This window comes from Cherax quadricarinatus, chromosome 70 (genome assembly GCF_038502225.1).
Source record: "Cherax quadricarinatus isolate ZL_2023a chromosome 70, ASM3850222v1, whole genome shotgun sequence".
Classification (NCBI taxonomy): domain Eukaryota; kingdom Metazoa; phylum Arthropoda; class Malacostraca; order Decapoda; family Parastacidae; genus Cherax; species Cherax quadricarinatus.
This window is the reverse complement of record NC_091361.1, coordinates 13,428,169-13,445,622: the sequence shown is the minus strand read 5'-3', so window position 1 is coordinate 13,445,622 and position 17,454 is coordinate 13,428,169. Positions and strand designations below refer to the sequence as shown.

General features: G+C 36.9%; 1 protein-coding gene across 1 annotated transcript in view; it reads right to left on the bottom strand.

Annotated features, from left to right (window-relative positions):
• LOC128694484 (inactive rhomboid-related protein 2-like) overlaps nt 1-17,063 on the bottom strand; it is a 79,463-nt gene extending 62,400 nt beyond the window's left edge. The window contains exon 1 of the mRNA XM_070099898.1: nt 16,243-17,063. The gene's annotated coding sequence lies outside the window, so the exon portion shown is untranslated. The remainder of the gene's footprint in view (nt 1-16,242) is intronic.
• Nucleotides 17,064-17,454: the final 391 nt, after the last annotated feature.

Genomic DNA, 17,454 nt, shown 5'->3' with positions numbered 1-17,454 from the left:
TGCCAGCAGACATTAGAGACTTGAAGGGGACTGGAGAAGAAACCTGGGAGGGAACAGAAGAAACCACACGATGAGGGATGGGTGAACCTCCACCTTCGTGTGAGAGTTAGAAGGGGGGTGAAAACTAGGCACCGAGGCCGAAAAGGAGAACTGTTGGAGAATTGTAAGCAGTGAAAGAATGTGAAGAGACTTTGGCATAGGAGACAGGTTCAACTTTACAGTTGAGAGGCGTGAAGAAGGTGCAGGCATGCGAGGCCTTGCAGACTGATAAACTAGTGGGCGAGAAGATGAAGTAGAGGTCGGAAGAGGTAAGTAGGTGGTGGTTTCAGAGGGCAAAACTGTGAAAGAATTAGAAACTGTTGTGACCCCGGAATGCACAGCAAGGAGAAGCTGGTAGGTGGGGGGGACCTCCGAGGTTGGAGGTCTCCTACCTACTCAGAAATAGGGAATAAGAGGAAGATTTCCATGAAGGTGGAGTCGAGAGATAGCCACATTATAAGTAAGACCTTCATTATCCTAAAGACAACGGATTTCACATTCATTACGAAAGGCCTGACCTCAGCGGGAAAAAGAAGAGTGAGTTTTGTTGCAGTTAAGACAAGTGGGAGGGAAGACTGCAAGATGTATTGTCATGACCTGTGGCACCGCAGACTGGACACTCCACCAAAGACCTGCAGTATTTAGTTAGATATTCGACAAGCCAAAAATTTCGACACTGCTAGGGTGGAGGGACCACTTTACGGACCACTAGGCAATGTCCTGTGATATAAATGGAGGACTTGAGCTCACGACAGTCAAAGGTTAAGCGGGTGATGTTACTGGGAGAGCTCTTTTGCCCATTAGCAGGAAGGACATACATATCCACTTTGAGAATTGGAAGGTCCTGGAGGGCCAATTGCTCTAAAACATCATCACCGCAAGACAGGAAATCAGTGTATAATGTTATGCAGTAAGACCACCGTACCACTGCAAGAACTGAGAGTAGCGTGTTTGTGAACTGTGATAGGAACGTTATCAATAGAAGATGGGAAAGATTACGAGCTTGGCCTGCATTTTGAATTGTAACGATGCGCACACCACTCTGCAGACCGCGAAAGGATACATTTTGGCAAACATGTCGTAAGAGAGCTTTACCGATACTATGGTCTGAAAGATAGTCAATAGATGTTGGGTGCAAGGAAAAGAATTTGGTTCACTGTGTACTTGTAAACATGGTGCATAAAGGAAGTGGATATGTAGGTTGTTTCTGGGTGGAATGAGCAAAAATCAAAGGACTGTCACCACTAAAAGTTCTGAAACATTTAGGCGTAGGACCGTGGGTGGCCCGACCTGAGGCAGATGGACGATCAGAAAATTATCATGTAAAAGTCTCCTTGATGGTAGTACTTCTTTCTTATTGTTGTTTTAAGAAAAAAAAGAAGGAAAAAAAAGAGAGGGAAAGCAGAGGGACAGTTACTAGAAGGCATGAAAGGGCCCACTCCCCCCCATATCCAAGAGGACCTCGACAATGCCAGTAGTGCAGAGGCAACGTGGAACCCGTGCCATAACCTACCCTTCACGCCAGTAAACCAGCGCTCTGGGAAAGCAATCTCATATCTACCGAGCCACCTCGGTAGACAAAAGAGAGGGTGGTCGGAAACCCATCACAAAGCATACCTCCCTCGGCTGCCACCTCCCAGAACCGACAGGCAGCCTCCGAAGATACACCCGTCACCTGCAGGACATCCTGCCCCACCTCCTGGAAATCCAGGAAGGGAGCAGGGCGCCTTCATATGATCCAGATTCCACGGCAAACCACACCACTCCCGAGGGACCCCACGAAGTCGGATGAACACAGGCACACTTTCCCCTACCTAGAAACCATAATGCCAGAGGGGAGGACCCCAGAGGATACAAATGGGACAGGGAAAAGGAAAGGATAGGAAGGGAGTTGGAAAGGGAAAAGGGAGGATAAGGATGGGATAGGGAAGAGGGGATTGGAGGTAATTAGGTTCGGTCTGAGGAAGACGACCAAAAGGAAGAAGATCAATAGCCTCTTTACCATGACAAGGAGCCCCCATTAAAGAGGATAAAATAACATTATTAGTAAATTAATAATTTTGTTTGAAAAAATTAAGATTACCATTCAGCGTCTCTGGTTGTTTCACCACTTCTATTGTCTTTTCTATTATTGCGAGTGGTGTCTTCTGATGAATCAACCATTGCAATGTTGGATGACCGTGCGCTGACTGTAAGGTGGTCATGTGTGGATTTTATGCCTGAATGCCTGAAGACGGTGAAATTTCCTCAGAAAATCATAATGTGGGGAACCATTTCCAGTCATGGAAATGGTTCCCCACCAGGGAATTCCTACAACACCAATTACTGCCTCAGATAAGAGACTGGAATAGTGATGTACGTTGGATTTTCAACAAGAATCAGCCACATGTTACACAACAAAATCGTTAAAGACGTAGTGTGCACAAAATGGCGCTGAGCTGCTCTCGTGGGCTGCAAATATCTCCCGACATGAACCCTATTGAGAGTTTATAGTCTGTATTAAAGGATGAAATACACAAAGTTCACAGTACGATCAAACAACTCGTAAAACGCCTTATTACGGTAATGCAAAATAGTTTACCTGTACTGTTGTATTAAAATGAATCCATTAATTGTGAAATTGGTTTAATTGACCTTAAGTACAAAAATATGGAATTTTAAAAAAATCCATAATAATAATGCCAGTACTGTACGTATGCCTGTACAAGTCATGTAGACGGAAGTGCATAGTGTGCTAGAGATATGTCAGCCTATAACCCTAACGCAATTATCCATCTCGGCCTTTAAACATGAAGGCGATAGTATTAGATATGAATATTATATCTCACAATTTTCATTTAACTGAATACTACTCTACGACAATACAATTCGATTTACCATTTGTGTGTTTAATTAAGGGGCGTAAATAAACAAGAATAAAACTGGTGTACGAACTTTAAGGGAAGAACAGAGTAATTAGGGGAGCATAAGTAAATGGGTGGAGGTGTTTTGTTCGTTAAGGAAACAGACAAGAGTTTATTAACGCGGGTCTGTACATAGTAATGACATGATAAATGGCTAAACAACTGCTAGAGGCATCTGTTGCTTCCCATTTAAGAAACAAAGGATCGTCACAAAATAGGTATGAAAAACTGCATAAAAGAGGAGATTATATGTAAAATAAAAGGTGTGTTCAATGGATATGTATATATATATATATATATATATATATATATATATATATATATATATATATATATATATATATATATATATATATATATATATATATATATATCAGCTGATTACCGAAGAAATTAGCGAGATAAATGACTCACACACACATTTCGTCACATGTTTAATAACGAAATAACGTGCTATAGACGTAAATAAATACACTTTATAATTTTGTCACGAGACAGCCACTAAAAGGGAGTCAAACCTTCACGTTCAAAGCGAAAATAGTCTCTTGGAGAAAGATTCCACTCCCTTTATGTCGTGACTGATCATTCATTCTTATATATATATATATATATATATATATATATATATATATATATATATATATATATATATATATATATATATATATATATATATATGCAAAATAACAACAGGAGTTGAAAGATAGCTCTAGGCCTCTCATGTTACAATCAGTCAACACAGCAAGAGCTTGCAATTTGTAGAAATGATTAGGAAGTCCAGGCAGATTCGTTCAACTCCCCTCCAAAGTTATTTTGCATCTTTTATCGCTTGTCCGCGATTATTGCGCGCGCGCACACACGCACGCGCGCACAGACACGCACACACACACACATATACATATACATACACACACACACACATGCATACATACACACACACACGCACTACTCTATGCACAGAAATATCGAAGTATATAGAGAATAGATAATAAAGGTACGAGTTCTTGTAACATATGAAAAGAATAGATGTTGAAGATAACATTTAAATGTTTACACTGGAATCAATAACCAGCTCGGGATACTGGAACTTTTTACAACACTGTATGAGTTAAGGCTCAATGATCAGACGAGATGGTTGAAGCGTGAATACTCATTTATATAAATATAGGTTTTTATGCTTCACTACATTTGTCTCTATTATATTCAGCTAATTTTCACTTCTTCAGTCTCGTATATGACTAAATATATCCTCTACATAGCAAGAATGTTTCACTGACCAATCAGTCCCATGCAGTCTCCTCTGAAAACAACTTCACAGTTTTCTTTCACATAACTTCTTAAGGGGAAACTTCTTTTATGTTCTCAAATCATCACTTGTAACTTACTTGCATCAACCCTTTATCTCATTCATACTGTTTTCATAGTATGGCAACCGGTGAGGCATAGAATGACGAAGATATTTTTGAAGATAGTTTTCCTATAGCTGGCTCGACAGTGTGGCTCAGCTTGGGTGAGATGTGTCAGGAAAACAGAACGAAGGTTTCCTGAAGCGGGTCTTAGTCAAGTGATGACCCGAAACTGAAGCATTTGTGATATACAACCAAGGCATTCTAGTTCGGCCTTCAAGACTAGAACATTGTTATATATCAGGAATAATGCACTTTCCACTTCTGATTCTCCTCAGTAAATATATTTTTTTACAATCACACACACACAAATATATATATATATATATATATATATATATATATATATATATATCTATATATATATATATATATATATATATATATAGACACACACCCAGTAATCCTAATTACAGATATAGATACATATGTCGTGCCGAATAGGTAAAACATGCGATTTTGGCTTAAATAGCAACGCTCTCCTTGACGAATAAGAGAAGCAAAAATTATAATTTCACAAAAAGCATTCTGAACCTAACGATAAAAAGTATTTTATTGTGATTGTTTATTAAATTACTGTAAATTTATCTCAAATATATTTAGTTGGATTACGCCAAATGAAATTGCGCTTGTTATAATAATGTTAGGTAAGGTTTCTAAGGTTCTTTAGTTCTTGCTAATAGACCAATTTTACCTATTCGGCATTTATATATATATATATATATATATATATATATATATATATATATATATATATATATATATATATATATATATATATATATATATATATATATATATATATATATATATATCTATATATATATATATATATATATATATATATATATATATATATATATATATATACATTATATATGTATATATATATATACATATTATACATTATATATATATATAATATATATATATATATATATATATATATATATATATATATATATATATATATATATATATATATATATATATATATATATATATACATACACACATACACAACATAATTTTTAGCGTGTGAGAGACTACAAATCTTTTTTTGTACATTTATTGAAGAGCATATCAAAATTTCAGTGGCATATCAACCACCATCATTAGGGTCCAATTCTGAAACATTGCTCAAACCAAAATTATTCATAGAAAAAATACAATATCGCATTAGGCCTCCCCCCCAAAAAAAAATTATATATATATATATATATATATATATATATATATATATATATATATATATATATATATATATATATATATATATATATATATATATATATATAAGGAAAATTTTCACTTTTAATTTTATAAACTCATACGAAGATTGTTATAAGCATAACGAAGCGCTAAGCCCTTAAGGGTCGATATCGAAGACAAAATGCATCATGAAACATGAATAAACTCACCACCAGAGGGTAAACTATAATTATTTCGGAAAGGTTGTTAAATCAGAACTCCAAAGCTGGTCATAATTAGACTAAGATGATTGCAGCTTGTGATATATATGACAAGATTATAAAAATCCTTAACTGCATCTTGATTTTTAGTCAAAACTGTAGAATAACAACTAAGCATTTTGGTAAAGGTAAGTTAAATGTTTTCATATTATTCAGAATAGATTATTATTATTATTATTATTATTATTATAATCAAAAAGAAGCGCTAAGTATTCAGAATAGAGCGAATTGGGTCTTTCAGAGTCTTTGGTAGTCAATAAATAACACCAAGAATAACTTAACAATAAAACTCATAATTATCTGGTTTTATATTTTATGTATTTCTTCTTAAGGTGATTTATCGTTTTACCGATATTCTCTAAACTTGTGTTTTATACCTACAAGAATTTTCTCAGCATTTCTTTACATATTCAGTTTTAGTAATATGATTCAACTCACCTTCATCTGGCTTTGTTATAACGATACTCTGAACCATCATGATTCTGAGTTTAAATCATGCAGAGACTCGGATGATTCTCAAATTATTGCTAAGTTACAGAATACTTGGGACTTAAGAATTTTAGAAGATTATTACAGGTAAGACACATGCAACAGTTAGGTATCTTTATTTCGAAACGTTTCGCCTACACAGTAGGCTTCTTCAGTCGAGTACAGAAAAGTTGATAGAAGCAGAAGATACTTGAAGACGATGTAATCAGTCCATCACCCTTAAAGTTTTGAGGTGGTCAGTCCCTTAGTCTGGAGAAGGGTGATGGACTGATTACATCGTCTTCAAGTATCTTCTGCTTCTATCAACTTTTCTGTACTCGACTGAAGAAGCCTACTGTGTAGGCGAAACGTTTCGAAATAAAGATACCTAACTGTTGCATATGTGTCTTACCTAACAACCTGTCGGTATTTTATACCACTTTAATGTTCAAGATTATTACAATTATTATAATCATACCTCGCTGCATGGTGATTCTGTAATTAACTTGTTTACAGTGACAATTATAATTTGCTTTCTTTGGTGAGTTTAGTGTACTGTTTACATTTCGTAAACTAAACAGTTTGTAGGACAAACATTGTTATTTATTTATTTTCATTTGCTGCTTAATATCTTATTGTAATTTTAGTGACTTACTGTTCTGGTACAATACATTATGTTCCAGAAATTAAAATCTCCGAAATGGTTGGGTAATGGAGCTTAAAGCCTGTCTCCTAGACGAGGAGTAATAATGTTGCATAACCTTATCTTGACCAGTCGAGGACATTTTTATCCTTAGAATTGGGAATAAATTGACCTCTTAGCGTACATACACCTCTTGGTGTATATATCCTGTCGCTTAAATATTGATATGCATTTCACTAAATGTCCTCAGCCCATCTTCAGGTCAAACCACTTGAGTTGTTTATCTAAAATATATATTTATAATTTATTGTAATTTTATTTTTTTTTTTTTTTTTTTTTTTTAAGCTTCATTTTTCCAGATATATCTCCTGTTCCTTTAATTTACTCATTTTTTTTCTAATTTAAATTTAAGTTATTCATACACTTTTATATTTCTTAGACGGGTTTCCTAATCCAGTCACACTGTAGTATTTTACTAAACGATATTTTGACCAACCAAGTGGTATAAGAAATATATTATCAGCCAAAATATTTAGAGATTGTATAGAATACTGTCCATATCTTGGAGTTTGTGATGTATCACCAAAACAAGTGAAGGCGACCTTACAAAGAAATACAGTATCTTTTGGGTCAGGGTATCCACACAATGTGGGGCATCTATTTATGGGATTACTGAAAAATAGTTACACTTTATCCCTCTTTGTCCGGGTAACTGAAGAAAGACAGTACACATTCACGGGAAGTTATATTCTGATATGCAGTAAAACACACACAAGAGACAGTCATATTTTTTCTTTTGAAAGTGAATTAAATGTCTGTACATTATAGTGATTAATACTGATAGGTGGACTATCCTCAGGAGCTCTCGGCCCCCAAACTTAATGATGTACAATAATCTGAGCTCGAAATCTCAAGGGTTTGCAAGGATGAAGCAATGTATCTACTAAATGAAGCGTTTTAGTTCACTACTGACGCAACTTTGTTTTTGAGTCATTGCCTCATGGCACCGGAAGATTTTTCGTATCCCAGTTGTAGGAAAGGGTACGGAAACTGTCAGTTCGAGCTCTAGCTGAGATGTAGGAAGAGGAGTGGAGACGAAATTCTACATATTTTTTTTTACGTTTATAAAATGCTGATATTTAACTCCATATTTAACCCCAACACGTTTCTTACACTATATCAAGTAAATAACACGAAAAACGTTCAGCCTCACATTAATAGTTTGCAAGCTTAATATGAAACGTTTAAGTGACAAAACGTTCACAAATAAACTGACCAGCTAATGGAGCAAAATGATAACCTTACCTTTACAAGATACTGATGTAAACATATTTAATAAATTCGTATGAATTACGATAATTAGAAACGCCATAAAAACACGTTGACCTCACAATAAACATTATGAATACTCCAGACTGGCCACACTGCTTCATACAAAAGTCCCTGATTATAGATGGAGTTCTTGGCCTTACATGCATTCTCTTGCTAAAGAAACATCCAGAAATTAACACACATCGTCATTCGCTGACACCCAAACAAAAATGTCAAACACGTCAGCATTTGGTCATGTACGAATATTGCATCTGTTACAAAAGTTACTGGCATCTCAGGGGCAGACAAAAAACGTGTTCCCCCCATAGTCCTAAAGATATAAACTACGTACTTAATCTCTACGTGAGTGGAAATGGCAGTTATGACGCTGACGGCTGTTGGGTAGATAGCTGGGCAGAGCGAACGAGGAGAAAAATTGGCTGATTATTTCAGGTGAGGTTTCCTCAGGAAAGTAAAATCGCAGAGATTTGTTTAATATCTTATGGCACCGCTGAAGTTTGGTGGAAAGTGGCAACAAGAGTTTAACAGTGCAGGTTTGATGAATGGTGCAGTGAAACTTGTAGTCAGCGTACACTGAGGGGCTTGTTGCATAGTCATCTCAGGCAAAGACTTGCTGGAAAGGTAGTTCACACGAAGAGATTGGCTTGGCATTTTACGCGAAAAGTGGTAGTAGTTACAAAAATTGGCGTTGCGTCTTGGAGTTGTTGGAGAGTGGGAGCAAGTCTTTTGTTAATTATAAAGACGTAGTCAGGCACAACAGGGTTTGAAGGCCAGTACTGCTACCAACATGCAAAGTCAGGCTACATTTCCGATGGCATTACACTACTGGGCGTTCAACGGGCCTGACGCTTCGAACTAAGTATACATGGAGCTGAAGCAGTTCCTAGGGGGTGATGAAACAGCTCCTTTCCCTCGCTGAAGCAGCACCTCGGTGTCGCTGAAGCAGCACCTCGGTGGAATCCTCATGACACTTCTTTAACCTTTAGTGTTATCATGTAGCAAAGTTCCAGCTCGAATCATCAGCCAGCTCGGTGGATGTGCTGAATCAAAGGGATTGCTTCAAGTAACGTAATGCATAGTGATTTGTGCCTCCAGTTACTCCTGCTTAGTTCTGTTAACTTGAAGACATGTTCGTAGTTGAATAAGAAATCTGTATATATTAATGAACACCTAACATTTCTAACATAGCTGGAATATCGATTCCTTAAAGACAGTGACTGACAACTCTTATAAGATTTGAGGTCAGGAAAATGCTCTAAATAGAAATTCAAATTTAGAGAGAAATGGAGAAATTTAACCTAACATTATTTAACGTATATTGAAGGGTGTTTAGGAGATACCATAAATCTATTGTATTTCAGGAAGATAACACCAATGACGGTTCAGCTCTTAGATTCTAGCTGACAGTTCACTGGGTCCAGTTGTGTGTTCAACATTTTTTCCTAATTCTGATATTACTAAAGTCAATTGTTCCCAGCTCTTTCTTGGTTCGATATCCTCAGTACCCTCTTCGTATCCCCTGTATTGATACCTGTGTTCCCCTTGCACAACTTAATCTAGAAAAATCTCTCTTGAAGCGGGTCTGTTATCTGACGAGCCATTCAGTTGCTAAGCATCGCTGAGTACCGACGCTAGTGATCCATAACGTTAAAAAAAATATTTTGTGGTCATCCTTTCTGGCTGACAGAGATTGAGGCGGCCAGCAATCTTGAATTTACTGCTGGGGAGAAAAAACACGGAACAGAGGAACACTTGTCAGGTGCGAGGCTCACACCTGACAGTGTTCCTCTGAAGGACTTGTAAAACTCACACATGAGCACGTGTTACCATGAAGTATCTAATAAACCTCTCATTTGAGCGAAACATCGTCCAAAGTAAGCTCGCCATTCATTCAGTGAAGAATGAAACTTTTTCATTACCAAGGTAGTAATTTTAATAAATCATGAAGACATCTTGTAAGTGCAAGTGTGACTGGTTAACTAGCACCATGAACCACTGGTAGTAAACTTTACTGAGAAAACAGTGTCCTCCACTTTCATTTAGTGACATCATACGTTTAATATTACGCATTTGTTTGGCATAAACAAGTATATTTTAACTCGTATTATATAGAAACGGCAAAAGATCTCTAAAAATATCACAAGAAAATAGAATATAATATATTCACTACGAGTACACGTATAGAGAATAAACTTTGTTTACTCATTTACTCTATTCTCATCCGAGATGTCTTCTGGCCGGCAGGAAGGCACAATACGCTACGAATTACTATGGGGACTAAAGGACAAACCTCTCATAGCTGCTATGAAACTACTACGTTTTAGTGATGCTCTTAAGAATTCACTGTACAAAAATAACAACAGACTGGAGCCAGGATGGATGCAAATGGTGTACTGTCGACGACAGTGAAGAACCGACATGTTCTAGAGCAAACTCTTACTGTATCGCTGTGTGTACACTCTTCTCGAGTCATTTGATACAACTCTTTTAGAGAGCGATAGTTTGTTCTAGTCAAAGTTTGTTCTTTTGTGTTTTCTTCACTGTTGCCGTGATATTTATGCTTCACACCGACGAGTTATTGATCACCATTCATGGTTATCGGAATATGGGGAAGCGCTAAACCCCAAGGGGTCATCCAGCGCCTGAGGAATGAGAGCTAACGAAGAATTTCCAAGGAAGAGAGGGGTAGTTCTAAATTCCTTGGGTCCAAAGCTCTTCAAATACAACAAGGCACCTCTCTAGAAGGGCCAACCTCTTGTAAGATTCCAGATTTGGATTTTTACGATATTCAGTGGGCAGCCCATTGGGAATCCGGCTTTACGGCTGTGACTCCTTCCCTTTCATTACTAACATTAGTTAACCTGTCCTGCGATTCCTCAGTTACTTAAATTATTTAAGAAAATTTTGCAACAAAAGTCTAATGATAGGTCAAAATGTAAGTTATTTTTTGAGATACAAGTACCATACATACTTGTATCATAATTCGATCGCTGATTTTTATAAGGAACACAAATAGCCCGCACATATTAGAGAGATGTTTACGACGATGTTTCGGTCCGAAACGTCATCGGTAAACGTCACGGTATACGAACTTAAGGTTAACTTACATTGGGTTGGTCACTGTCGTTAATTTAGTCCTATCATTTTGCGGAGTAGATATTTATAATGTAGTACCTGACAAGTTGAAAATCAAGCTTGAGATTACACAAATACGTTGGTTACTTATACCTGGGAAAAAAATTATATTCTGCTTTGACGAATCATTAGTCTGTGAGGTCTGGTCTCAGACCGAGCCGCGGGGGCGTTGACACCCGAAACCCTCTCCAGGTAAACTCCAGGTATGTACACTGAAAATCCATTTTACATGAAATAATTAAGAAGCACTTGGAGCAGAGGTTCTTCGTCACAGGAGTGAGTGCTAACGAGCACTTCCACCTTGCAGCAGAGACTACGTCACAGGAGTGAGTGCTAACGAGCACTTCCACCTTGGAGCAGAGACTACGTCACAGGAGTGAGTGCTAACGAGCACTTCCACCTTGGAGCAGAGACTACGTCACAGGAGTGAGTGCTAACGAGCACTTCCACCTTGGAGCAGAGACTACGTCACAGGAGTGAGTGCTAACGAGCACTTCCACCTTGCAGCAGAGACTACGTCACAGGAGTGAGTGCTAACGAGCACTTCCACCTTGGAGCAGAGACTACGTCACAGGAGTGCTAACGGGTACTTTCACCTTGGAGCAGAGACTACGTCACAGGAGTGCTAACGAGCACTTCCACCTTGGAGCAGAGACTACGTCACAGGAGTGCTAACGGGTACTTTCACCTTGGAGCAGAGACTACGTCACAGGAGTGCTAACGAGCACTTCCACCTTGGAGCAGAGACTACGTCACAGGAGTGCTAACGGGTACTTTCACCTTGGAGCAGAGACTACGTCACAGGAGTGCTAACGAGCACTTCCACCTTGGAGCAGAGACTACGTCACAGGAGTGCTAACGAGCACTTCCACCTTGCAGCAGAGACTACGTCACAGGAGTGAGTGCTAACGAGTACTTTCACCTTGGAGCAGAGACTACGTCACAGGAGTGAGTGCTAACGAGTACTTTCACCTTGGAGCAGAGACTACGTCACAGGAGTGAGTGCTAACGAGCACTTCCACCTTGGAGCAGAGACTACGTCACAGTAGTGAGTGCTAACGAGCACTTCCACCTTGGAGCAGAGACTACGTCACAGGAGTGATAACGAGCACTTCCACCTTGGAGCAGAGGTTCTTCGTCACAGGAGTGAGTGCTAACGAGCACTTCCACCTTGGAGCAGAGACTACGTCACAGGAGTGAGTGCTAACGAGTACTTTCACCTTGGAGCAGAGACTACGTCACAGGAGTGAGTGCTAACGAGCACTTCCACCTTGGAGCAGAGACTACGTCACAGGAGTGCTAACGAGCACTTCCACCTTGGAGCAGAGACTACGTCACAGGAGTGCTAACGGGTACTTCCACCTTGGAGCAGAGACTACGTCACAGGAGTGATAACGAACACTTCCACCTTGGAGCAGAGACTACGTCACAGGAGTGCTAACGAGCACTCTCACACAAGTGCTCGTCTCATCAAATAATTTACTACTTGAAAAATTAGGTACATTGTAGATTTAATACTGAACGTTTGCGATTCTACTTTTTTATAATTCAGTTGTAGCATTTGGGGGACGAAACTAGCTGGTACATAATTAATTCTGGGATAAATCTTTCGGTATATATACTTTCGTAGCTTGCAAGAGTATTAGAATTTTTCTTGAACCTAACTTATACTTGGATAATATTATATACAATTGTAATTTTTTCATATATTATAATGAATACTTTCAAAATTAAGAAGAGGGGTGAATTTGAACTTAAAGAATATATATAATTTTTTTTTCAACAAGTCGGCCGTCTCTCACCGAGGCAGGGTGACCCAAAGAGAAAGAAAATCCCCAAAAAGAAAATACTTTCATCATTCAACACTTTCACCTCACTCACACATAATCACTGTTTTTGCAGAAGTGCCCAGAATACAACAGTTTAGAAGTATATACGTATAAAAATACACAATATATCCCTCCAAACTGCCAATATCCCAAACCCCTCCTTTAAAGTGCAGGTATTGTACTTCCCATTTCCAGGACTCAAGTCCAATTATATAAAACAACCGGTTTCCCTGAATCCCTTCACTAAATATTACCGTGCTCACACCAACAGATCGTCAGGTCCCAAATATCATTTGTCTCCATTCACTCCTATCGAAAACGCTCACGCACACTTACTGGAAGTCCAGCCCCTCGCCCACAACACCTCCTTTACCCCCTCCCTCCAACCTTTTCGAGGAAGACCTCTACCCCGCCTTCCTTTCCCTACAGATTTATACGCTCTCCATGTCATTCTACTTTGATCCATTCTCTCTAAATGACCAAACCACCTCAACAAACCCTCTTCAGCCCTCTGACTAATACTTTTATTAACTCCACACCTTCTCCTAATTTCCACACTCCGAATTTTCTGCATAATATTTACACCACACATTGCCCTTAGACAGGACATCTCCACTGCCTCCAACCGCCTCCTCGCTGCAGCATTTACAACCGAAGCTTCACACCCACATATAAGAGTGTTGGTACTACTATACTTTCATACATTCCCTTCTTTGCCTCCATAGATAACATTTTTTGAATCCACATATACCTCAACGCACCACTCACCTTTTTTCCTTCATCAATTCTATGATTAACCTCATCCTTTATAAATCCATCCGCTGACATGTCAACTCACAAATATCTGAGAACATTCACTTCTTCCATACTCTTCCTCCCCAATTTGATATCCAATTTTTCTTTATCAAAATCATTTGATACTCTCATCACCTTACTCTTTTCTATGTTCACTTTCAACTTTCTACCTTTACACACATTCCCAAATTCGTCCACTAACCTTAGCAATGTTTCTTTAGAATCTCCCATAAGCACAGTATCATCAGCAAAAAGTAATTGTCACTTTCCATTTTGTATTTGATTCCCCATAATTTAATCCTACCCCTCTCCCGAACACCCTAGCATTTACTTCTTTTACAACCCCATCTATAAATATATTAAACAACCATGGTGACGTTACACATCCCTGTCTAAGACCTACTTTTACCGGGAAGTAGTCTCCCTCCCTTCTACACACCCTAACCTGAGCCTCACTATCCTCATAAAAACTCTTTACAGCATTTAGTAACTTACCACCTATTCCATGTACTTTCAACATCTGCCACATTGCTCCCCTATCCACTATCATATGCCTTTTCTAAATCCATAAATGCAATAAAAACTATCCTACCTTTATCTAAATACTGCTCACTTATATGCTTCAATGTAAACACTTGATCTACACATCCCCTACCCACTCTGAAACCTCCTTGCTCATCCTCAATCCTACATTCTGCCACCTCTAATTCTTTCAATAATAACCCTACCGTACACTTTTCCTGGTATACTCAGTAAACTTATTCCTCTATAATTTTTACAATCTCTTGTCCCCCTTCCCCTTAAATAAAGGGACAATACATGCTCTCCGCCAATCCCTAGGTACGTTCCCCTCTTTCATACATTTATTAAACAAAAATACTAACCACTCCAACACTATATCCCTCCCTGCTTTTAACATTTCTGTCATGATCCCGTCAATTCCAGTTGCTTTACCCCCTTTCATTCTACGTAATGCCTCACGCATCCCCCCCACACTCACATCCTGTACTTCTTCACTCCTAAAAGATATATATATATATATATAGATATATATATATATATATATATATATATATATATATATATATATATATATATATATATATATATATATATATATATATGTATCTTCCCACACTGGACCAAGGTATTGGTCCAGTGTGGGTAGATTAGTAAAGCACTGCGTACCTTGTTCCAAGGTTCGTAGGTTCGAGTCTCCTTCAGCCAGAGATCAGTGTTTGTGTATATTTCGCCTGCTCTTGCGAATTCCTTGCGCGCATATATATATATATATATATATATATATATATATATATATATATATATATATATGAATGTGTATATATATATATATATATATATATATATATATATATATATATATATGAATGTGTATATATATATATATATATATATATATATATATATATATATATGAATGTGTGTATATATATATATATATATATATATATATATATATATATATATATGAATGTGTGTATATATATATATATATATATATATATATGAATGTGTGTATATATATATATATATATATATATATATATATATATATATAATGAATGTGTGTATATATATATATATATATATATATATATATATATATATATATATATATATATATATATATATATATATGAATGTGTATATATATATATATATATATATATGAATGTGTGTATATATATATATATATATATATATATTATATATATATATATATATATATATATATATATATATATATATATGAATGTGTATATATATATATTATATATAATATATATATATACACATTCATATATATATATATATATATATATATATATATATATATATATATATATATATATATATATATATATATACACACATTCATATATATATATATATATATATATATATATATATATATATATATACACATTCATATATATATATATATATATATATATATATATATATACACACATTCATATATATATATATATATATATATATATATATATATATATATATATATATATATATATATATATATATATTTTTTATATATACACACATACACGCGCAGAACCACCATTGTGAAAAAATAGCGAAATTCCAAGCGGTTCCGTGGTTTCTCACATTATCAAGGATCTTATGTATGTTATTTCTATTGTTCAAGGCTACAAATGCAACAGAAATAATATTTCTTACCTTAAATTATGGCTACCGGTGTTTGTCGATGATTGTGGAGGAGGGAGTGGAGAGGCATGCTGAGGCCCATCTGGGATGTGGTGGATTGTAGTCCAGTCTGTCAGTCAATCCAGCCGAGTGAGTCAGTAGGTCACTCATTCAAGTCAGTCAAGTCATTAGGTCAGTCAAGTAAGTAGATCAGTCAGTAATTCTGTAAATCAGCTGTCATTAAATAAATCAGTCTGGTCAGTAAGTCAGTAAGTCATTCAGTAAATCAGTCATGTCAGGTCAGCCAAGTCATTCAGAAAGTCAGTAAATCAGGTCAGTCAGTAAGTCAGCCATTCAGTAAATCAATCGTCAGTAGGTCAGTCAGGTCAGTAAATCAGACGACAGCCTGGCTTATTCATTACACAAGCCCGTATATTTGCTTCACTCTTTTTAATGATACGAACCGACGCTTCATTAATAAACTCTCGCCATATCCACCATATTTAAGCATTTCTCATATCTCTGTTTTCTTCATAATTCCCAGACTTCAACCTTTTTTACCTTGTCTTGCCGCTTCCTGGCATCACTTGCATGCCTCCTGGGTGCCATGGTTCTTTGGCCGATGCAATATATGGCAGTTAAAACACCAAAACCCGATTCACAAAGAATGCTGAGCACCACACTAGACGGGTATATACCGAGCGCTGGTATGGAGGTGTCAGGGTTGGGAACTATGGCCTCCCCTGTAACAATGGCCTCACCAACAGGCAAACTGCTTAGCGCTCATTACACAAAGGGAAAATCTCCGCCGTCCAGGTGGTGGCGCTGAATTTTTTTTCATACTGAGAAGCAGAACAGTTTATACTGAATTTTAAGAAGTGCAAAGCGAAAATATGCCACAGTTTGACAATAGTGTAATAGAGAAAACGTTTTAAAGGAAACCGTTTTAATCGATGGTCTACTATATATATATATATATATATATATATATATATATATACAGGAGGGCCCCGCTTTACGGCGTTCCGCTTTACGGCGTTCCGCTAATACGGACATTTCAAATTATGACCAAAACTCACTATACGGCTCCCCCCACCTGACTTTCTAATACGGTCACCGTGCCCCACCCTGTTTGTTTACATTCTCCATGAGCTCAGTAAGCACTAAGTCTCTCCATTTTGTCTGGAAACTCCAAAATTTCAAATGTTTTTAAAAGTTATTTCATATTTTATATATACTCTGATA